This window comes from Mus musculus, chromosome 2 (genome assembly GCF_000001635.26).
Source record: "Mus musculus strain C57BL/6J chromosome 2, GRCm38.p6 C57BL/6J".
Taxonomy (NCBI): Eukaryota; Metazoa; Chordata; class Mammalia; order Rodentia; family Muridae; genus Mus; species Mus musculus.
The window spans coordinates 56,776,290-56,801,304 of record NC_000068.7 but is presented as its reverse complement, the minus strand read 5'-3'; the positions used below and the strand labels follow the sequence as shown (position 1 = coordinate 56,801,304).

Here is a 25,015-nt window from a genome sequence, read left to right as displayed (position 1 = left end):
GTCCGGGACCCGCCGAACTTAGGAAATTAGTCTGAACAGGTGAGAGGGTGCGCCAGAGAACCTGACAGCTTCTGGAACAGGCGGAAGCACAGAGGCGCTGGGGCAGCACCCTGCGTGGGCCGGGGACAGCCGGCCACCTTCCGGACCAGAGGACAGGTGCCCACCCGGCTGGGGAGGCGGCCTAAGCCACAGCAGCAGCGGTCGCCATCTTGGTCCGGGACCCGCCGAACTTAGGAAATTAGTCTGAACAGGTGAGAGGGTGCGCCAGAGAACCTGACAGCCTCTGGAACAGGCAGAAGCACAGAGGGGCTGAGGCAGCACCCTGTGTGGGCCGGGGACAGCCGGCCACCTTCCGGACCGGAGGACAGGTGCCCGCCCGGCTGGGGAGGCGACCTAAGCCACAGCAGCAGCGGTCGCCATCTTGGTCCGGGACCCGCCGAACTTAGGAAATTAGTCTGAACAGGTGAGAGGGTGCGCCAGAGAACCTGACAGCCTCTGGAACAGGCAGAAGCGCGGAGGGGCTGAGGCAGCACCCTGCGTGGGCCGGGGACAGCCGGCCACCTTCCGGACCGGAGGACAGGTGCCCGCCCGGCTGGGGAGGCGGCCTAAGCCACAGCAGCAGCGGTCGCCATCTTGATCCGGGACCCGCCGAACTTAGGAAATTAGTCTGAACAGGTGAGAGGGTGCGCCAGAGAACCTGACAGCTTCTGGAACAGGCGGAAGCACAGAGGCGCTGGGGCAGCACCCTGCGTGGGCCGGGGACAGCCGGCCACCTTCCGGACCAGAGGACAGGTGCCCACCCGGCTGGGGAGGCGGCCTAAGCCACAGCAGCAGCGGTCGCCATCTTGGTCCAGGACCCTCCGAACTTAGGAAATTAGTCTGAACAGGTGAGAGGGTGCGCCAGAGAACCTGACAGCCTCTGGAACAGGCAGAAGCACAGAGGGGCTGAGGCAGCACCCTGTGTGGGCCGGGGACAGCCGGCCACCTTCCGGACCGGAGGACAGGTGCCCGCCCGGCTGGGGAGGCGACCTAAGCCACAGCAGCAGCGGTCGCCATCTTGGTCCGGGACCCGCCGAACTTAGGAAATTAGTCTGAACAGGTGAGAGGGTGCGCCAGAGAACCTGACAGCCTCTGGAACAGGCAGAAGCGCGGAGGGGCTGAGGCAGCACCCTGGGTGGGCCGGGGACAGCCGGCCACCTTCCGGACCGGAGGACAGGTGCCCGCCCGGCTGGGGAGGCGGCCTAAGCCACAGCAGCAGCGGTCGCCATCTTGATCCGGGACCCGCCGAACTTAGGAAATTAGTCTGAACAGGTGAGAGGGTGCGCCAGAGAACCTGACAGCTTCTGGAACAGGCGGAAGCACAGAGGCGCTGGGGCAGCACCCTGCGTGGGCCGGGGACAGCCGGCCACCTTCCGGACCAGAGGACAGGTGCCCACCCGGCTGGGGAGGCGGCCTAAGCCACAGCAGCAGCGGTCGCCATCTTGGTCCGGGACCCGCCGAACTTAGGAAGTTAGTCTGAACAGGTGAGAGGGTGCGCCAGAGAACCTGACAGCTTCTGGAACAGGCGGAAGCACAGAGGCGCTGGGGCAGCACCCTGCGTGGGCCGGGGACAGCCGACCACCTTCCGGACCAGAGGACAGGTGCCCACCCGGCTGGGGAGGCGGCCTAAGCCACAGCAGCAGCGGTCGCCATCTTGGTCCAGGACCCGCCGAACTTAGGAAATTAGTCTGAACAGGTGAGAGGGTGCGCCAGAGAACCTGACAGCCTCTGGAACAGGCAGAAGCGCGGAGGGGCTGAGGCAGCACCCTGGGTGGGCCGGGGACAGCCGGCCACCTTCCGGACCGGAGGACAGGTGCCCGCCCGGCTGGGGAGGCGGCCTAAGCCACAGCAGCAGCGGTCGCCATCTTGATCCGGGACCCGCCGAACTTAGGAAATTAGTCTGAACAGGTGAGAGGGTGCGCCAGAGAACCTGACAGCTTCTGGAACAGGCGGAAGCACAGAGGCGCTGGGGCAGCACCCTGCGTGGGCCGGGGACAGCCGGCCACCTTCCGGACCAGAGGACAGGTGCCCACCCGGCTGGGGAGGCGGCCTAAGCCACAGCAGCAGCGGTCGCCATCTTGGTCCGGGACCCGCCGAACTTAGGAAGTTAGTCTGAACAGGTGAGAGGGTGCGCCAGAGAACCTGACAGCTTCTGGAACAGGCGGAAGCACAGAGGCGCTGGGGCAGCACCCTGCGTGGGCCGGGGACAGCCGACCACCTTCCGGACCAGAGGACAGGTGCCCACCCGGCTGGGGAGGCGGCCTAAGCCACAGCAGCAGCGGTCGCCATCTTGGTCCAGGACCCGCCGAACTTAGGAAATTAGTCTGAACAGGTGAGAGGGTGCGCCAGAGAACCTGACAGCTTCTGGAACAGGCAGAAGCACAGAGGCGCTGAGGCAGCACCCTGTGTGGGCCGGGGACAGCCGGCCACCTTCCGGACCGGAGGACAGGTGCCCGCCCGGCTGGGGAGGCGACCTAAGCCACAGCAGCAGCGGTCGCCATCTTGGTCCCGGGACTCCAAGGAACTTAGGAATTTAGTCTGCTTAGGTGAGAGTCTGTACTACCTGGGAACTGCCAAAGCAACACAGTGTCTGAGAAAGGTCCTGTTTTGGGCCTTCTTCTTCGGCCAGGAGGAGGTCCAAATACAAGATATCTGCGCACCTTCCCTGTAAGAGAGCTTGCCAGCAGAGAGTGCTCTGAGCACTGAAACTCAGAGGAGAGAATCTGTCTCCCAGGTCTGCTGATAGACGGTAACAGAATCATCAGAAGAACAATCTCTAAACAGAGTCAACTATAACTACTAACTCCAGAGATTACCAGATGGCGAAAGGTAAACGGAGGAATCTTACTAACAGGAACCAAGTCCACTCACCATCACCAGAACCCAGCACACCCACTTCGCCCAGTCCAGGGAACCCCAACACACCTGAGAACCTAGACCTAGATTTAAAAGCATATCTCATGATGATGGTAGAGGACATCAAGAAGGACTTTAATAAATCACTTAAAGAAATACAGGAGAACACTGCTAAAGAGTTACAAGTCCTTAAAGAAAAACAGGAAAACACAATCAAACAGGTAGAAGTCCTTACAGAAAAAGAGGAAAAAACATACAAACAGGTGATGGAAATGAACAAAACCATACTAGACCTAAAAAGGGAAGTAGACACAATAAAGAAAACTCAAAGCGAGGCAACACTAGAGATAGAAACCCTAGGAAAGAAATCTGGAACCATAGATTTGAGCATCAGCAACAGAATACAAGAGATGGAAGAGAGAATCTCAGGTGCAGAAGATTCCATAGAGAACATCGGCACAACAATCAAAGAAAATGGAAAATGCAAAAAGATCCTAACTCAAAATATCCAGGAAATCCAGGACACAATAAGAAGACCAAACGTACGGATAATAGGAGTGGATGAGAATGAAGATTTTCAACTCAAAGGTCCAGCAAACATCTTCAACAAAATTATTGAAGAAAACTTCCCAAATCTAAAGAATGAGATGCATATGAACATACAAGAAGCCTACAGAACTCCAAATAGACTGGACCAGAAAAGAAATTCCTCCCGACACATAATAATCAGAACATCAAATGCATTAAATAAAGATAGAATACTAAAAGCAGTAAGGGAAAAAGGTCAAGTAACATATAAAGGCAAGCCTATCAGAATTACACCAGATTTTTCACCAGAGACTATGAAAGCAAGAAGAGCCTGGACAGATGTTATACAGACACTAAGAGAACACAAACTGCAGCCCAGGCTACTATACCCAGCCAAACTCTCAATTATCATAGAGGGAGAAACCAAAGTATTCCACGACAAAACCAAATTCACGCATTATCTCTCCACGAATCCAGCCCTTCAAAGGATAATAACAGAAAAAAACCAATACAAGAACGGGAACAACGCCCTAGAAAAAACAAGAAGGTAATCCCTCAACAAACCTAAAAGAAGACAGCTACAAGAACAGAATGCCACCTTTAACAACTAAAATAACAGGAAGCAACAATTACTTTTCCTTAATATCTCTTAACATCAATGGTCTCAACTCGCCAATAAAAAGACATAGACTAACAAACTGGCTACACAAACAAGACCCAACATTTTGCTGCTTACAGGAAACTCATCTCAGAGAAAAAGATAGACACTACCTCAGAATGAAAGGCTGGAAAACAATTTTCCAAGCAAATGGTATGAAGAAACAAGCAGGAGTAGCCATCCTAATATCTGATAAGATTGACTTCCAACCCAAAGTCATCAAAAAAGACAAGGAGGGACACTTCATTCTCATCAAAGGTAAAATCCTCCAAGAGGAACTCTCAATTCTGAATATCTATGCTCCAAATACAAGAGCAGCCACATTCACTAAAGAAACTTTAGTAAAGCTCAAAGCACACATTGCGCCTCACACAATAATAGTGGGAGACTTCAACACACCACTTTCACCAATGGACAGATCATGGAAACAGAAACTAAACAGGGACACACTGAAACTAACAGAAGTGATGAAACAAATGGATCTGACAGATATCTACAGAACATTTTTCCCTAAAACAAAAGGATATACCTTCTTCTCAGCACCTCATGGTACCTTCTCCAAAATTGACCACATAATAGGTCACAAATCAGGCCTCAACAGATTCAAAAATATTGAAATTGTCCCATGTATCCTATCAGATCACCATGCACTAAGGCTGATCTTCAATAACAAAATAAATAACAGAAAGCCAACATTCACATGGAAACTGAACAACAGTCTTCTCAATGATACCTTGGTCAAGGAAGGAATAAAGAAAGAAATTAAAGACTTTTTAGAGTTTAATGAAAATGAAGCCACAACGTACCCAAACCTTTGGGACACAATGAAAGCATTTCTAAGAGGGAAACTCATAGCTATGAGTGCCTTCAAGAAAAAACGGGAGAGAGCACATACTAGCAGCTTGACAACACATCTAAAAGCTCTAGAAAAAAAGGAAGCAAATTCACCCAAGAGGAGTAGACGGCAGGAAATAATCAAACTCAGAGGTGAAATCAACCAAGTGGAAACAAGAAGAACTATTCAAAGAATTAACCAAACGAGGAGTTGGTTCTTTGAGAAAATCAACAAGATAGATAAACCCTTAGCTAGACTCACTAAAGGGCACAGGGACAAAATCCTAATTAACAAAATCAGAAATGAAAAGGGAGACATAACAACAGATCCTGAAGAAATCCAAAACACCATCAGATCCTTCTACAAAAGGCTATACTCAACAAAACTGGAAAACCTGGACGAAATGGACAAATTTCTGGACAGATACCAGGTACCAAAGTTGAATCAGGATCAAGTTGACCTTCTAAACAGTCCCATATCCCCTAAAGAAATAGAAGCAGTTATTAATAGTCTCCCAGCCAAAAAAAGCCCAGGACCAGACGGGTTTAGTGCAGAGTTCTATCAGACCTTCAAAGAAGATCTAACTCCAGTTCTGCACAAACTTTTTCACAAGATAGAAGTAGAAGGTATTCTACCCAACTCATTTTATGAAGCCACTATTACTCTGATACCTAAACCACAGAAAGATCCAACAAAGATAGAGAACTTCAGACCAATTTCTCTTATGAACATCGATGCAAAAATCCTTAATAAAATTCTCGCTAACCGAATCCAAGAACACATTAAAGCAATCATCCATCCTGACCAAGTAGGTTTTATTCCAGGGATGCAGGGATGGTTTAATATACGAAAATCCATCAATGTAATCCATTATATAAACAAACTCAAAGACAAAAACCACATGATCATCTCGTTAGATGCAGAAAAAGCATTTGACAAGATCCAACACCCATTCATGATAAAAGTTCTGGAAAGATCAGGAATTCAAGGCCAATACCTAAACATGATAAAAGCAATCTACAGCAAACCAGTAGCCAACATCAAAGTAAATGGAGAGAAGCTGGAAGCAATCCCACTAAAATCAGGGACTAGACAAGGCTGCCCACTTTCTCCCTACCTTTTCAACATAGTACTTGAAGTATTAGCCAGAGCAATTCGACAACAAAAGGAGATCAAGGGGATACAAATTGGAAAAGAGGAAGTCAAAATATCACTTTTTGCAGATGATATGATAGTATATATAAGTGACCCTAAAAATTCCACCAGAGAACTCCTAAACCTGATAAACAGCTTCGGTGAAGTAGCTGGATATAAAATTAACTCAAACAAGTCAATGGCCTTTCTCTACACAAAGAATAAACAGGCTGAGAAAGAAATTAGGGTAACAACACCCTTCTCAATAGCCACAAATAATATAAAATATCTCGGCGTGACTCTAACGAAGGAAGTGAAAGATCTGTATGATAAAAACTTCAAGTCCCTGAAGAAAGAAATTAAAGAAGATCTCAGAAGATGGAAAGATCTCCCATGCTCATGGATTGGCAGGACCAACATTGTAAAAATGGCTATCTTGCCAAAAGCAATCTACAGATTCAATGCAATCCCCATTAAAATTCCAACTCAATTCTTCAACGAATTAGAAGGAGCAATTTGCAAATTCATCTGGAATAACAAAAAACCGAGGATAGCAAAAACTCTTCTCAAGGATAAAAGAACCTCTGGTGGAATCACCATGCCTGACCTAAAGCTTTACTACAGAGCAATTGTGATAAAAACTGCATGGTACTGGTATAGAGACAGACAAGTGGACCAATGGAATAGAATTGAAGACCCAGAAATGAACCCACACACCTATGGTCACTTGATCTTCGACAAGGGAGCCAAAACCATCCAGTGGAAGAAAGACAGCATTTTCAACAATTGATGCTGGCACAACTGGTTGTTATCATGTAGAAGAATGCGAATTGATCCATACTTATCTCCTTGTACTAAGGTCAAATCTAAGTGGATCAAGGAACTTCACATAAAACCAGAGACACTGAAACTTATAGAGGAGAAAGTGGGGAAAAGCCTTGAAGATATGGGCACAGGGGAAAAATTCCTGAACAGAACAGCAATGGCTTGTGCTGTAAGATCGAGAATTGACAAATGGGACCTAATGAAACTCCAAAGTTTCTGCAAGGCAAAAGACACTGTCTATAAGACAAAAAGACCACCAACAGACTGGGAAAGGATCTTTACCTATCCTAAATCAGATAGGGGACTAATATCCAACATATATAAAGAACTCAAGAAGGTGGACCTCAGAAAATCAAATAACCCCCTTAAAAAATGGGGCTCAGAACTGAACAAAGAATTCTCACCTGAGGAATACCGAATGGCAGAGAAGCACCTGAAAAAATGTTCAACATCCTTAATCATCAGGGAAATGCAAATCAAAACAACCCTGAGATTCCACCTCACACCAGTGAGAATGGCTAAGATCAAAAATTCAGGTGACAGCAGATGCTGGCGAGGATGTGGAGAAAGAGGAACACTCCTCCATTGTTGGTGGAATTGCAGGCTTGTACAACCACTCTGGAAATCAGTCTGGCGGTTCCTCAGAAAATTGGACATAGTACTACCGGAGGATCCAGCAATACCTCTCCTGGGCATATATCCAGAAGAAGCCCCAACTGGTAAGAAGGACACATGCTCCACTATGTTCATAGCAGCCTTATTTATAATAGCCAGAAACTGGAAAGAACCCAGATGCCCCTCAACAGAGGAATGGATACAGAAAATGTGGTACATCTACACAATGGAGTACTACTCAGCTATTAAAAAGAATGAATTTATGAAATTCCTAGCCAAATGGATGGACCTGGAGAGCATCATCCTGAGTGAGGTAACACAATCCCAAAGGAACTCACACAATATGTACTCACTGATAAGTGGATACTAGCCCAAAACCTAGGATACCCACGATATAAGATACAATTTCCTAAACACATGAAACTCAAGAAAAATGAAGACTGAAGTGTGGACACTATGCCCCTCCTTAGAAGTGGGAACAAAACACCCATGGAAGGAGTTACAGAAACAAAGTTTGGAGCTGAGATGAAAGGATGGACCATGTAGAGACTGCCATATCCAGGGATCCACCCCATAATCAGCATCCAAACGCTGACACCATTGCATATACTAGCAAGATTTTATCGAAAGGACCCAGATGTAGCTGTCTCTTGTGAGACTATGCCGGGGCCTAGCAAACACAGAAGTGGATGCTCACAGTCAGCTAATGGATGGATCACAGGGCTCCCAATGGAGGAGCTAGAGAAAGTACCCAAGGAGCTAAAGGGATCTTCAACCCTATAGGTGGAACAACATTATGAACTAACCAGTACCCCTGAGCTCTTGACTCTAGCTGCATATGTATCAAAAGATGGCCTAGTCGGCCATCACTGGAAAGAGAGGCCCATTGGACACGCAGACTTTGTGTGCCCCGGTACAGGGGAACGCCAGGGCCAAAGGGGGGGAGTGGGTGGGTAGGGGAGTGGGGGTGGGTGGGTAAGGGGGACTTTTGGTATAGCATTGGAAATGTAAATGAGCTAAATACCTAATAAAAAATGGAAAAAAAAAAAAAAGAAATAGGTGTGACAAACAATTCCATCATAAATTGCATTGCTAAAAAGGCTTCAAAACCAAACAAAATAATTTTTTATAAGCCAGTGAGACTCCCATGGCTTGAATCGATGTGGTATGTTAATGAATTAGAATATGAAATAAAGTGGTCCTGTAAAGAAGACATTGCAAAGGACTCTTGTATAGTCAACTTTTTCAGAGTGGTTCAGTTTCCTCCCTTGCTTACTCGTTTGTTACAAAAACAGGGACTTCATAAAAATTCCAACAATATTAGAATATAAGAACAGAAGTTGCAAAAAAAAATCTCACAAAGGATCATCTTCACTTATGAGCCAATATCAGAGATGGGGTAAAGGAAGAAGCAACTAAAGCGGTTGTGAGTGTAGGTTTTTATTCTCAGTCAGAGAATAACAGGAATCAGTGAAGCACTCATAAAATTCTTGAGTCATCTATCTACTGTTTTTGTTTTTGTTTTTTGTTTTGTGATAACTGGAATCTAATATTTTCATTTCTGATGCTACTACACCCTTTTTGTGCAGACATTTATTTCTGTGTACATATGTGTTCATGTGTGTTTGATTCATGTGTATAAGCAGAGAGGTCAGAGATTTCGCTCACTCAGATGTCATGTTTCAAGGGCCAGCCACCTTCATTTTAGAAATTGAGTCTCTAACTTATTGGGAACTCTCTATTTAGGTTAGATTGGCTCTTCATCAAACCTCAGGATTCTTCCATCTCTGCCTTCTCAGCACTGTAGTCACAAGCACAAGTCACAGTGGCTGACTTTCATTCCAGAAAATCGAACTAAAGTCCTTATGTTTATGGGACAAACATATTACCAACTGAGCTAACTTCCTAATACTACTATACATTTGTGTACATGATACTGTAACAAAATGAATCTGGATTCAATGTTCAAAACCTCAAGTATATTTTAGTTATATATTAGTTGTTTGTCTGCAACATTTCATATATATTATATATCTAAGAGGGTTAAATTACTGTGGGCTTTAGAAGCAGATAAGAACTAGAAATAGTGTTTTATTAGAGACACAATGCAAGGTAACACTCTATTATGCTTTAGAGAAAAAATATAGACTTGACATGGGAAAGCCTTTTGGTGTTAAGGAATTTGGAACAAACCAATATATTAAACATCAGTTGCTGAACAATGGGCAGATTCCGATTTATGTTTTGCTGAAGAATTTCATTAATGGGTTATATTAAAATTATGTGCAATACCAACACTATGCATGGAGGATAATTATTTAACAATTTACATTTAAAGTTTCCAAAGTATTCTACCACGTATTGAAATAATAGTTTCTTCAGATTAATGTCATCTAGAAATATTATCTTAATTATAAACTGAGAGACACAGCTTTCTTAGCACAGGTACTTGGTAGCATGGGCAGCTCTAGAGCAGGAAAAGGACTGTGATTAGGAAATAGAATTCTTTTTCCACAGTAGTTACTTGTGTAGTAATTACTTTAGCCACTTGGCACTTAGTCTTTGTGTGTTAGCAGCTGCTATTTATGGCCACAATGAGTTTGCTCCACCAAGATCTGTTACATTAAATTTATTATTATTACCATTAATTATTCTCTCTGTCACAGTGTGTTTATGGAGAGAGTGACTATGTGGAGTTGATTATTTACATGATCTGTCCACATTTACATGATCTCAGGCATCTCATTTCGATTATAAGCAAATTTGGGATTTACAGACAGCAAAAGAGCTTCTGGTTCATATTGTTTCCCTTTTTCTGTTTCCTAAACAGAAAAATAAAAGCATAGAGAAAAGAAAGCACACAGAATTAAGTGCCAGTAAAGTACACCTACGGTAAATACATAGTTACACAGCAAACAAACTGAGAATTTTCTGAATTTCTAACCATGCTTACCTTTGGAAAGAAAAGCTTATGGATTCTACCTCAGTTTATTTATAGGCTTTAAAATTTACATTTGCATACTTTATGTACATATTTTATTAATATAATTAATTTGTGTATGAAAACATAACATTTATAAATAACAATGTCAAATATGCACTTAAAGCTTTTACCAACAAGAGCCATGATTAAGGAATATAAAGACAGCTGGTGAGGAAGTTATCCAGTTTGCCTATTTCATAAGTTCTGTTCATATATGAAGCAAAGTGCTAAGTGTCTCAGGGGAAACAGGTCATGGAGACTCATGACACTCTTATGTACTATATTATCTAACAGGGTAGTTAAGTCACAATGTCCCTGTCTATACCACTGACAAGTCTCCTAAGGAAGGATCGTAGATAACCTGTCTGAGCTTTTGGAACAGGGAAGTAACATGCAGCTGCACAGAGTTATGAGTTAGGAGAGAAGGGAGGACTCAGACCAGCAAAAATGCAAGGAAGTTGTACATCTGAACCTGCATGTTGAAAGAAACATAGGTATTACCTGTGAGAACAGAGCCAGAGAGGAAAGGGATTTAGGTCAGACATCTCCAGAAGCAGAGGCTCCTATGGCTGAAGAAAAATGAATTCTCAAAGTTCTGTCACAGATACCTTGAGAAAAACAAATTTCAGATTTAAATCCTTCATTTAAAGTAGTGATTATGGAATGCCATTGTTGTGTGTGTGTGTGCGCGCGTATGTGTGTGCATGTGTCTCTGAAACATTGTGTCTGCAGAGGATTCACTAAATATAAAGTATAAATATTGACATGTACACTAATATGTTTTGCCTTTCATTATGTTCTAATTATGTTCTCTCCTCTCCTCTCCTCTCCCCCTCTCCCTCTCTTTACATGTGTATGAGACATGGAAATTAGAATGGAATTTAGAGAATTAGAGGACAACTTTTGGGCACTGGTTCTCCACATATGTTTCAGGCCACTGTTCTTGGAGACAAGAGATTTTTGCCTGCTGATTCATCTTCCTGGAACACACAATGGTGGATATTAATACTCAAAGAAGAAAGGAGGAAAGGAAGAAAGAAAGAAAGAAAGAAAGAAAGAAAGAAAGAAAGAAAGAAAGAAAGAAAGAAAGAAAAGAGAAGAGAAGAGAAGAGAAGAGAAGAGAAGAGAAGAGAAGAGAAGAGAAGAGAAGAGAAGAGAAGAGAAAGGGAAGGAAAGGGAAGGGAAGGGAAGGAAGGGAAAGGAAAGGAAAGGAAGGGAAGGGAAGGGAAGGGAAGGGAAGGGAAGGGAAGGGAAGGGAAGGGAAGGGAAGGGAAGGGAAGGGAAGGGAAGGGAAGGGAAGGGAAGGGAAGGGAAGGGAAGGGAAGGGAGAGAAGAGAAAAGTGATACTGAATAGTAATTAGGTGCACTCCTGACATCTTACAACACTATGTATTACAGAATAGTAATGGTGACTGACTGCTAAGCCAGCAAACATGATTAAGAAGTTATAAATTTAAGAAGTGAAAATTTTGAGGCAATTTTAAATTTGTCAGTGTTCATTGTTTGGACCATGTGGTGGTTTTGATATTGACACACCTTTCAAGTACGTCATGCATTTTGACCATAATAAGCTCTCAGGACAGTCATGTCTATTTCTTTCCCACTCACCTCTTTCTACTCTCCAAATAGTCCACTTTTCTTATATGTTGCATATATAACATCTGTATAGATATGTGTGTGTATGTGTGCACATATTACCTAGGTTCTACTACTGCATGAAAAGAGGTCATATCCACCTGTTTGACTTAATTTACTTAATAGATCATGGATGAATCCATCATTTTCTTGATTGAATGAAACACCATTGTGCAGATATACCATTATTGCTCAATCCACTCATTTGTTGGAGTAAAATTTGTTTATTCTCTTGACTCTTGAGAATAATGCCACAGTAAACAGGAACAAGCAAATATCACTCTAGTATTGAGTCTTAGATCTATTTCTTTGGGTATGTTCCCAGGAGTAGCTGGATCACAAGATGGCTTTGTTTTGGTTTTGTGAGGAAACTCTTTTTCCACAGGGGCAACACCAGCAGTGTCTGACATCTTCACTATATTACTGTTTTCTTTTGTAATGATAGTTTCTCTGGGAATAGATGTCTCAGTGTAGTTTTGATGTTTTATATCAGTGAAACTAAGGGTGCTGAAAATGTATCTATTTATATATGTAAATATATGTGTATTTATGTATCCATGTATGTATATATGTATGTATGCATGCATGTATGTATGTATGTATGTATGTATGTATGTATCTATCTATCTATCTATCTATCTATCTATCTATCTATCTATCTATCTCTCCATCTGTGTATCATCTACCTATCCTGTGTGTGTGTGTGTGTGTGAGAGAGAGAGAGAGAGAGAGAGAGAGAGAGAGAGAGAGAGAGAGAGAGAGAGAGAGAGAGAGACTGTGCATGCCTGAAGAGGCCAGGAGAGGCCTGTAGCTGGAGTTACACACAGTTGTGATCTGCCTGGTCTGGACACTGAACTTGGGACCTCTGTAAGAGCAGTACTTGATCTTAACAACTGAGTGATATATAATCTCCCCTAAATACCTCTTCATTGTGTTTATTGACCAGATGTTTTCCATTTTTGACAAGTGTTTACTTATTTAATTCTTACATTATTAATTTGGTTAGTCATTTCCTCTGTGTTTAAAATTAGTTTGATTTCGTTGCCCTTAGTTTCTAGATGCTAGTTGTATGGTAGCAAAGGTTTTTTCTCGTATTCCCCCCCCCCCCATTCAAATCATTCTTCTTCTCTTTTTGCTTTTATGTTTTTAATTAAAAATTTTTTTAACATTTGTTTAATATGGGGAGGACTGGTAGGGGTGGAGTGCTTGTGCATGCCTCAGTGAAAACATGGACATCAGAGGCTACCCCTTCTCTTTACTCAGATGATTGCTTTCTATGCTGTGCAGAAACATTTCAATTCCATGCAATTTCATTTTGTCAATTTTTGCTACTTCCTGAGCTGCTGGGAGCTGATCTCAGAGCCTGTTTGTGTAAGCCTAGGCCTTAAAGTGCTTTCCTTGAGCAGTTTAGAGTTTCAGGTCTTGTATGAAGGTTTTTGAGTTGATTTTTATGTAGGGGAAGATTTAGAAAATTTCATTTTCTACATGAAGATATCTGTCTGGCATTCTCAGAACAATTTGTTGAAGAGTTTCCCTTCCCAGCACTTATCTTTGATGCCTATGTTGGAAGCCAGCTGACTGAAGCAATGTGCCTTTATTTCAGGATCTTTTATTCTCTTGCATTGGCCTACATATTTTTGTGCTATTGCCAACTTTGTCAACTTGTTTTGTACTATGTTTCCATAGTTGGATTTGTGACCATGCACTGTGACCTGGCAGTATCACTCTTTATGCACAGAGTTGCTTGGCTATCTAGCCTTTTTCCACATTTTTTTGTATCCATCTATCTGTCTATCTGTCTGTCTGTCTGTCTGTCTGTCTGTCTCTCTGTCTGTCTGTCTATAATTTCTCTGACCGATGTCATTTCTATTTTATTAGGGTTGCAACAAATCTAGAGTTTGCTTTCATTATGTAGCCATTCTCACAACTTTAATTCTTCCAATTCATGTAAAATGTTCAGTTTGTTTGTTTGTTTATTTTTTTATATTCCATATTTTATCTGCCCCCCTCTGACTGTTTCACATCCCATACCTCCTCCCTACCCCCTGTCTCCATGAGGATGTCTCTACCTCCCACCCCCACCCCCATCCCACCTGACCTCTAAATTCCCTGGGGCCTCCAGTCTCTTGAGGGTTAGGTGCATCATCCCTGATTGAACCCAGACCAGGCAGTCCTCTGGTGTATGTGTTGGGGGTCTCATATCAGCTGGTGTTTGCTGCCTGTTTGGTGGTGCAATGTTTGAGAGATCTTGGGGGTCCAAGTTAAGTGAGACTGCTGGTCCTCCTACAAGTTTGCCTTCCTCCTCAGCTTCTTTCAACCTTTCCCTAATTCAACCACAGGGGTCAGCATCTTCTGTCCATTGGTTGGGTGCAAATATCTGACCCTGACTCAGCTGCTTGTTGGGTTTGCCAGAGTATGGTCATGCTAGGTCCATTTTTGTAAGTGCTCCATAGCTTCAGTAATAGTGTCAGACCTTGGGACCTCCCCTTGAGCTGGATTCTACTTTGGTCCTGTCACTGGACATCCTTTTCCTCAGATTCCTCTTCATTTCCATCCCTACAGTTCTCTCATACAGGAACAATTATGGATCAGAGTTCTGAATGTGGATTGGCAACCCCCTTCCTCATTGGATGCCCTGTCTTCCTGCTGGAGGTGGACTCCATAAGTTCCCTCTGCCTACTGTCTGGCCTTTCATCTAAAGTCACTCCCTTTGAGTCCTGAGAGTTTCTCATCCTCCAGGTCTCTGGTATATTCTAGAGGGTCCCCCAACCTCCTACCTCCTGAGGTTGCCTGTTTTCATTCTTTCTGCTGATCCTCAGGGCTTCAGTTCTTTTCCCTCACCCAATACCAGATTAGGTTCCCTCGACCCACCCCCAGTCCACTTTCCTTTCCAGATCTCTCCCTCCCCCCACACTCACCCCCACTTATGATAGCTTTCTTCTCTCTCCCAAGTGGGAATGAGGCATCCTTATTTGGGTACTTCAGCTTGTTGAACATTTTGAGTTCTGTGGACTGTATCTTGGGTATTCTGTACTTTTTTTCTTTCTTTCTTTTTTTCTTTCTTTTTTTTTTTTTTTTGCTAATTATCCACTTATTAGTGAGTACATACCATGCATGTCCTTTTGGATCTGAGTTACCTCACTCAGGATGATATTTTCTAGTTCTATCCATCTGCCTGCAAAAGTTTGATGCATACCTTCTCCTTTTTCATAACATTTCTATTGTGTACATACTATATATTTCCAAACTCTGTAAGAGAAAATGCTGTCTTGGATGGCTTATTTAACTGGAAAAAGACTATATCAGTTACAGGAGAGCAGTAATTCAAGCCAAAGCTGTTGGGCTGTGTTTTCTACTATTTCTGTGCTGCTATTTAAGTCCTTTCTGTCCCCTTTCAGGTCTGTAACAATTCTGAGTAAATTTTGTGAAAATGAACTTTAGAGTAGCTACCTGAGTCATCATCTAATGTAAGATCCAGAGTACATTTCTAAAATTTGAAAACAATTCATATTGTTTCTTTCATGTAGGAATGCTGGCCACCTACTCAGCATACTGAATGGATCCTAGTGTGAATTTGCATTCATAGCAGAATTTCAGGTATTTCGCAGAGTTGAAAGACAGTGGTTAAGATGACAAAGCCGTTTTCTCAATGTAGATAAAGTAGCTTCTTTGGCCCCCACACTGCTAATTCAGTAGTGAATGGTACAAACAACTGTCTTAATTGAAAAAAAAATTCATTGGCTACTTGTACAAATCCAAGGTGAGAAGAATCAGTTTCTCATTAGCTCCACTTCACTTAGGGGAAAAATTATTAGATATAAACTGTAAACATATTGGCTGACTATTAAATATTTGGTAAGCACTTATAAAAATGCACATAAAAGGTATACATGCTACTCTGAACTTCAAGCCATCTTTCTGTTAGAGGCAGGTCAACCAATAAGAAGTGGCTGTTCCTTGGCTCCAGTATTCATTACTGTTAAAACTCATTGTACTTTTGTAAATTTCAAATGACAAGTAGGTTCTGCCTTTTACAGAGATTTTGGTGTCAGTCATATAAAAGTGCCAGAGCATGCAAAAGCCACACATTCTTTTAAAATGAAACAGTTCTAAGCGTTGTGTGGACTCTTGGCAGGACATGGCTCAATATATTCAGGCACATGCCTGTATAGTACTGCATGTTCTGCCAAATGGAGAGGCAACAAAAGAAAGAAAACCATACAAATACACTGCTAAGCATTAAGTTTTGTAGGATGCAGCATGGCTGCTTTGGAATAAAATTGTAGAACACGAGTCAAAGAATATATTTAAATTCTTTTCCATAAGAATATGTATCTAATTTGCCTTTTATGAAAGTATGTCTTTACTGGTGGGGAGTTTTTCATTGGCTAAGGATATTTTGGCATATTTATGGTGTATAGGTGATTAGAATAATGTTTGCATTCATTTTACACTGAAATTTCAAATAAGTTGAAGATATACAGTTTGCAACATAAAATCATTGCCAGTCAGGATATACTCCCTTTATGAAAACATAATTCAATATATGAAAATTCAAAGTGACTAACCTATAATCATAGGGGAATTATTCATGTTACGAAGGGATACTTCCTTGACTAAACATTTATCACAGGATATCTTTAAATAAACATTTTCTTTTTTGGACATTTAAAAATACTAGATTTAAAATTTGTGATGTTCAAGGAATATCTAAAGAGCACATCCATTATATAACACATGAATCTTCACCCCCACCCCTTTTTTTTTGAGACAGGATCTCATTATGTAGTCCAGACTGGCCTTGAACTCACAAATTCTGTCTAATCTTCCTGAATGCTGGGATTAAAGGTTTGAGCCAGTATGCTTGGCTAGGTATAAATCTTAATAGGTGATTTGAGAAGTTACTAGTGAGCTTGGTTTATGATGAAGTGATATATCAATACCAGCTAAGAAGACTAATAATCTTTCAAATGGCTCTCAACTTATGAAAGAATTCATGAACTCTCTTTTCTGTCCACTCATGTGATCACTTTTCAAATGGTATTCTATTATGGCAATTATTATTTATTCTAGAATAGCTGCCAAAATTTTTTTGCAGTCATTTGAAAGCTCTCTCTCTAGCCATAAAAATTAATGATCTCTTCTCTCTGTTCCCCAAATACTTCATCAAAATTACCTAGTGAATCATTTTCACTCACCAGACTAACTCAACTTGCTCTACATTCTTTATTTTTAATTTTTATTTCATTTATTTACAGAGAGAGAGAGAGAGATGTGTTTAAGTGTTTATGTTCCAGTGAGAGTGTGGAGAAGTTGGTAAATAGGCAAGGGGGAATCCATATTGCTTTTACTTGGAGAATACATTCATGTCTTCTCTGACTAGGGTCCATGAGTCTATCACTTCTTTCATCTTTTTTTTTTTTAATTCTGTAGTTGTTTTGAACTTTTTAAAAATTTCTTGATTATTTCTGGGACACATGCTATTCCTTAAATTAAAAAAAAATTTGTTTTAAATGTTTTCTTGTTGTTAACTTTCTTAGTTACCATACAAAATAATGGATTCCTTGTGATATCTTTATAAACCTATATCATTTTAATTTGAAACAATTTGCTCCTTTGCTGTCTCACTCCTCTGATCCTTGCTAGGCCCTTTTCTTTACTTACAGAGGTGTGTGTGTGTGTGTGTGTGTGTGTGTGTGTGTGTGTGTGTGTGCGCGCACGTGCATACGCGCGCGCGTTTGTGTTCTACATATGAGGAAAAGTGTGATACTTTGTTTTGATGTACCCAATTGCCCTTTCCCTATGCTTTAGGCCCCTTCTCCCTGTTGCTTTTTGTTTCAATAGAAAATATATTCCAGAAATCAGGTGTCTCCTTGATAAAGTCTTCCATATCTCTTCTGTGTAGAATTGTGTTTTCTTTCTGTGCTCTGCTATTTAACTTGTTTTGTGACAGTCCTTCTAGAGCCTCATTTGCATACATAATAAGAATATTAGAGGAGCATCATGTAATTAGTGTTCCCTACAGCATTAGTTGTTTCTACTTGCTATTCACAATGCTAAAAGGTAGTCAGAAAATTTTTCATAAAATACCTGATTCAATAAAAATGAGCAAGCACACCTTGTCAGTGACCTAATCTTAAATTGTAAATGTAACTTTTGTTCGACAGATGTAATTGCTTCTGAGGCTTACCGCATCACCCTTTCTAGTTTTTTCTGAACTCTGGCTGTCTGGTTTCACTCTACTGTTCTGGCTCAAATTTGTTTCCAAGCTGACTGAATCAATCTGGCTTCTCACACCTTCTGACTGAATTGTTCTGCTTGGCCTCATACTAACTTTGGCAATATGGACTAATACTCTGGCTCTTTCTCATTCTCTGATTTTTTTCTATCTTCAGTTGTGTGTAGCTTGTTTTCTCCCTGCCATCTGTCTCCATAAAGCCTGGGAAAACTGCCATACACACACACATCACACACTACTTATCTCTCTTACTTCTCTTTAGTAGCTTCTCTGCCTTGGGCTTTTCGCCTCTGAGTTGGGTATACCCCATCTCTGACTTAGTACGTCATTTCACATCTTTCTGATTCATTACTTCATTGACCACTCAATTACACATTATCATTTGGGATTAAAGGCGTGTACTAAAGGTGTGTCTTCCAACCAGAGTAATTAAATGTGTGTACTCCAGTAGGATCACTGAATTGTTCTGCTTGGCCTCACACTAACTTTGGCAATATGGACTAATCCTCTAGCTCCTTCTCATTCTCTGATTTTTCACAGACCCATGCCTTTGGATGTTATCCCTTGCACGAGCAACCATATTGCTGGATTAAATTTCCTTTACATTAAGTCATGTTTTCTTTTTCCTTAATTTTAAGATTATATTTATATTATAACCAAGAGATTATAAAGAAATATACCTTTCTTCTTCTTCTATAGTATTTGACAACACTAAATTGAAAAAAATTGAATATATTGTTTGAGCTTTCTTTGTAAGGATAGATCATCTATAGACTAAAGCTATCTCTCATCTTAGGGAAAAGGTCAAGCAACATGCATTGCCATCATATCTAAAGTGTAGAAAATGTTGTATACCATGGTTCTTTTCAGTTGCTCAATTGTCAAGAAAAATCTCCCCAAAGTTGTAAGGTATTTTGCCAAGAGAATTAACTCATAATCATATTGGATTGACAGGTTACAAAGTTCAAATATCAACTTTAACATTTTAATCAATGTATTATATATTCCCGAGCTAGTGTTCCTACTAAACTACTCTTTCAATGAGTTACATATATATATAGAATGTATTTCAACATATTGAATATAATTCTAATATATTGAGATATATTTAATATATATACACACATACACACACACATGTAGGTCAGGAACATGTCTTGTTAACATTTCATATAGATGTCCTATATTTAATTTTTATTTATTATTATTAGACATATAAAAATGGACATTTTTAAAGAAAGGAGGTATATACTTTCCCTTAGTCTGCCTCTGAATATAACTTATTTTTTTGAGGAAGAATTCCATTATTGCTGAGAGAAACAATGAATTTTCAAAACAAACTTCTCAAATGAAATGATCACACCATTGAAATTTCAGATTGGGATTTACATAGAATGAAGTGAATTAAGATTAATTTGAATTGGGATTCAAAAGGATTTTCTGTGTATAGGAGAATGTTTTCAGTCTTGGGACCTATTTAACAATTTCACCTAGAAAGGTTTGTAATGGATTTTTATTTGCACCTGATTTGCTAAGGTTCTTACTGTTGAGGCAAATTCTGTGTTACATGGGCACTGAAGCCAGCTACAATTTGTTCCTATAGGTCAGATTCCTACTTATTAGTTTGGGAGTTATTTAAATATATCTCAATATATTAGAATTATATTCAATATGTTGAAATATATTCTATTATTGAAATATATTGTATATATTTAAATTACATGGTTTTATATTATATATGCTGGGTTTGACTAGCTCTCATTCTACATTTCAGGGAAGCCTAAAATGTATATTATTATTATTATTATTACAGAAGTCTTTATAAGTGGTCTGCAGAATTCTCTTGCATTTATATCAGGTGCCAAAATATTTTAAAATAGAAGCTAAACTTTTGCCGAGTGTGATTTCTGATGTGTGATTTATTTGGATGTCATTTTGCATTGAATGTAAGACAGCTACATTTTTATTTTTTGATGTCTGTTGTACCCAAAGGAAATCTGTATTTTGCTTGGTGCAAGAAAAGAGCAACTGGGTGTCACTGGAAAAACTTCCACCCACTAACATGGAAAAATATTCGATCTGTCCTATTACACTGAAGTGGGAGACTTTTAAAGGGCAGCTCACCCAGTTAAGAAAGATATATTCCTGTCTGTGATCAATAGCATGTGAAGAAAAGCTCCTCTCTGGGCTTTAGCCAGCACAAAATTACCTTGGCAGTTCTTGGACCATGGATACACTCCAAGTTCCTAAGGTTGAGCAGCCATGGGGAGCCATTCCTGATTTGAAGTGGGAAATGGTTCTCTCTGTGAGATCCATATATATAACTTTTCACCATGTCCCAGGGCCACAGGACAGCATTAGGGACTGCATCTTGCATATGGACTACATGATAAGCAAGAGATAAAGAGGTTCCAGAAAGCATTAGAGTAGGGTAACCTGACAAATGTTTCTTCATCCCCTCTGACTCTTCTGTCTCTTTTCACAAAGACATAATTTTATTTCCTGCTTAGTGTGGTGAACTTGACCATTTTTCTGTGCAAGAACTTGTACATCTAGCTCTCTGTAATCAGTAGAATTTGCTTTACTCTGATTATCATACCACATTCTATTTAATGTTTTATATAAATATAATATATATTATAATATAAATATATATACAATATATATCTAAATATAAATATATATATATTTAGAAATTTAAGGATATGGAAAAACAAAAGGGTAAGAATTGGCTTATTTTATAATAATAAACTTTTACTTTTTAGTTAAAAATTTACTCGTTTTGCTCAGGTGTCTACTTATCAGCATTTTTTCTTTCTTACCACTTTTCTTTATCTACCTTATTTACCCCTCTATCTTCCATCACTTTCTCCTTCACCCTCCCTTTGGTTTATGTATGTATGTATGTATGTATGTATGTATGTATGTATGTATGTGTGTATGATATAAGGAAGAGTATTATCCCTGTTTAGCTTTATTCACATGAATATAATTTCTACAATGCATGAGTTATTCAGGTCAGAGATTAGTTGTAGTATGCATAATTTAATCTGAATTTCTTCAGTTGGTATGGGAAAACATATACACTTATAAACTAAGAGTGTTATAAAATGGAAATAATTATTTTAATATTTCTATGGTATATCTATATTGTTATTTAATTCTGAGATATCAAACAAATATAAATTCATTTTATAATTGTTTTTTCTGCATTGCACTGCTGACCTTGGAGAATTATGGCTGTGTTATTTTCCTAAGCATGTGCATTACTAGGTCTTAAAGGATTGTTCTTAAAGATGAGAAGTTAAGATTGGTTAGTGAGAGTCATTCCATAATATCTGTGAATTGTTGTGAATGCTACCTTTGAAGACAGAAAGGCATTATCAGCCTTCATTACAGCAAATAATGGGTTGTAAGGATGCAGAGGACTAGGCTGGAAGATGGAATAGTGATGTATGGAGATCTTGAGAACATGGCTTCAGCACTATGGGCTGTGTGGGACATTTATAGGACATTGGGCAAATAGAAAGGTTCAAACCTAGTTCTGTCACTACTTAGCTGTGACCTTGGCTTAGGAGAGATACTTAACTCAAGTGAAATATCCTGAAATGAAGCATAGGGTACCTTAATAATTCAAGGATATCAAAAATTCTCAATTCAGAATTACACACTTCCATATGATCAACAACACACATTTAAGAGTCCAAAATGTTTCTAATTTGCCAGTTTTGTACTGTAGGAGCCCTCAGGCAGAACAATATATTATATTAACTTGTTTTTTAGGCTACAAGTATGCCTTAATTAAAAATACCATAAACAATTATTTAATCCAAAAATGACATTTACTTTTATAAACAAGAAATCCTGACACAAATTTTTAAAAAGTGGAATCTCATATAGCACATTTAAAAATATTTGATTTATATGCATTTCGCAGAATGTATTTATTGGGAAAAATATGGGACCCACCTGTATTTACCAAGTAAAATAGCTACCTTTTCTGGTGAAGTTGCCAATTTTGAAGCAAAGTGAAAATGTTGCTGTGTTAGGAGACAGGAGGATGAATGAAAAGATCTGTAACCCATCTTTCCTGGACTTATTTCTGTTTCTGTTACTGCTAGATGACACCTGGAAGAACTTTAAACTGGCTCTACATCATGGTTGAAAGATCCTACCTGAAAATTTCACTTGACAATTACAGAAGAGATGTTACTTCCCTTTCCTATGTGAGACAGTCAACAGTTCCCAGTCAGAACACTCTTAATATTGGGGAATGTTTCCATGTTCCTGTATGAACCAAAGGTAAGACAGAAGAAATTAACCGGAGTGTTGATTGTTCAGGACTCTTACCTTCTCTCCCTTTTCCTTCTTTTCCTCACCTTTTGGTTATATCATTACTCACTAAGAAGGCTTCCAAAAGCCAGCAGGGACAGGAGGTGAATGCAGCATTTTCCAGAACTAGTTAAAAGTTTTGTGTGGAAGTAAGAGAAATAGAAAATAGAAGCAAAGTAAAGTAATGGTTGAAGTGAGACAACTTTTAGTACTAAGAGGCGTGTATATTCTTGAGCATAAAGGTAAGGTGAGTATCCCTTTATTTTAAAAGCAATAATTTTATGTGATCACTATATATTAGCTTATTTGTCAAAGTGGGTTAAAACACAATAAACAATAGAATTGGAATGATTGGAGTCATAGAAACATCTGAGTGTACAAACCAAGAGCTTGCTGTTTGTGTCATTTGTTCAGTAGCTGCTATGTTGGATAGTAACAGACTCTTTCCCCAAACTCCTATTGCCCTTGATTTTCTTTTTCTTCTAGAATATTTGAAAGGATAGAAATATTTGAAAGATATATATTTTTTTAGAAAAACAATCCTAAAATTTATTTATTTATTTATTTTTATTTATTACATATTTTCCTCAATGACATTTCCAATGCTATCCCAAAAGTCCCCCATACCCTCCCCCACACTTCCCTACCCACCCATTCTCATTTTTTTTTGGCCCTGGCGTTCCCCTGTACTGGGGCATATAAAGTTTGTGTGTCCGATGGGCCTCTCTTTGCAGTGATGGCTGACTAGGCCATCTTTTGATACATATGTAGCTAGAGTCAAGAGCTCCGGGGTACTGGTTAGTTCATAATGTTGTTGCACCTACAGGGTTGCAGATCCCTTTAGCTTCTTGGGTACTTTCTCTAGCTCCTCCATTGTGGGCCCTGTGATCCATCCAATAGCTGACTGTGAGCATCCACTTATGTGTTTGCTAGGCCCCTGCCTAGTCTCACAAGAGATAGCTGAGCTCCTCCATTAATATCTAATATTCTTCAGCTTCTGCCTGGCTTTCTGCTGTTGAGCATGCACAGAAACCTGTCTGCTTTGCAGCCTATCTTCTCCAGCAATGGTGGAAGATATGACTTCCCCTGGGAAGATGCTGCTGCTGTCAATATTCAACCTCAAGTAAAAGAATGCAAATGCACTACTGAGTTCTAGTATGTCCCAAGCACTGACTTAGGTAGTTTTCCTAATTTTTCAAAGCACAGATGAGGCCAGATTGTAACATTTAACAAACCCTTGCAAAGATGTAAGGATAACAGAAGGATCCTCAATATAGGGAAGCTTCATATTGGATTTCAGTGCTAGGTATGGCTTCTTAAACTCTGCATATATCATAAAGATCAACATTTCTTTCATTACCATATGGGAGGACTTCAATATATGTGTATGTCACGTGCTACCTATCTACCCTAGGTGCACATTAAAGCCCTCAGCATAGAGTTCTTTCTCTTCTTAAGTTCATTTCTGGTACCAAATTATTTCCATTTAAGAATAGTATCCAGTGGTCAGCCAGGGCTATACAGAGAAACCCTGTCTTGAAAAACCAATAATAAAAAAAAGAATAGTATTCAGTATACAATCTCTGTTAATGGAAGTTGTCTTTTTTTTTAAGCCGTCAACAATGCACTTACACATACTGACATTAGTTTATTGTTCAAGATCTAATATCCTCTTCTTGGTACTAATTTAAATAAGCTTATGAAACTAAAATTAAGATAAACATCATCAAGTGGAGATCTATTTTTTCCTAATGGTAACACTTCAGCCTAAAGAGAACACATCAAATTTTAGGTTTGAATGTTATAATCTCCAGATCCTGTTGTAAACTGTTCCACTATCACTCACCAGCAGCAGCAGCAGCAGCAGCAGCAGCAGCAGCAGCAGCAGCAGCAGCACCACCACCACCACCAGCAGCAGCAGCAGCAGCAGCAGCAGCAGCAGCAGCAGCACCAGCAGCAGCAGCAGCAGCAGCAGCACCAGCAGCAGCAGCAGCAGCAGCAGCAGCAATAGCAGCAACATAAAGTTACAGCATTGTAAATCATCTCTCTCCATTTTTCCCAGGAAAACTCATACAATGAATTGGACACTCTATCTCCTACAACAAGCCACTTTCTCACAGCATTAGGAGGGAGTTACTTTGTTGGAGTATGGTAAATACTTTAATGTTAGGATAGGAGGTAGTTTTACATTTTTATGTTTAGAAATTTATGTAAATGTAACTTTTATTCACCTCATGTAAATGTCATCTCTGAGGCTTACTGCTGAATAAGCTCATCCTTTTTCTCTTTCTGAACTCTGGTTGGCTGGTTCAACTCTGCTCTGGCTCAAACTCCTCT

At 40.3% G+C, this 25,015-nt stretch overlaps 1 long non-coding RNA gene and 1 other non-coding gene across 3 annotated transcripts; one reads left to right on the top strand and one right to left on the bottom strand.

Moving 5' to 3' along the window:
* Gm33458 lies at positions 1–24,567 on the top strand. Of its 2 annotated transcripts, none has more exons than XR_374377.1 (3): positions 1–39; positions 22,468–22,648; positions 24,528–24,567. It is a non-coding gene; the product is annotated as a predicted gene, 33458 (long non-coding RNA). The 2 variants fall into 2 exon arrangements; XR_374376.1 differs by lacking the exon at positions 1–39 and adding an exon at positions 15,634–15,705.
* Positions 15,398–15,494, bottom strand: Mir195b (microRNA 195b). Its single transcript, NR_105751.1, has one exon. It is a non-coding gene; the product is annotated as a microRNA 195b (primary transcript).
* Positions 24,568–25,015: the final 448 nt, after the last annotated feature.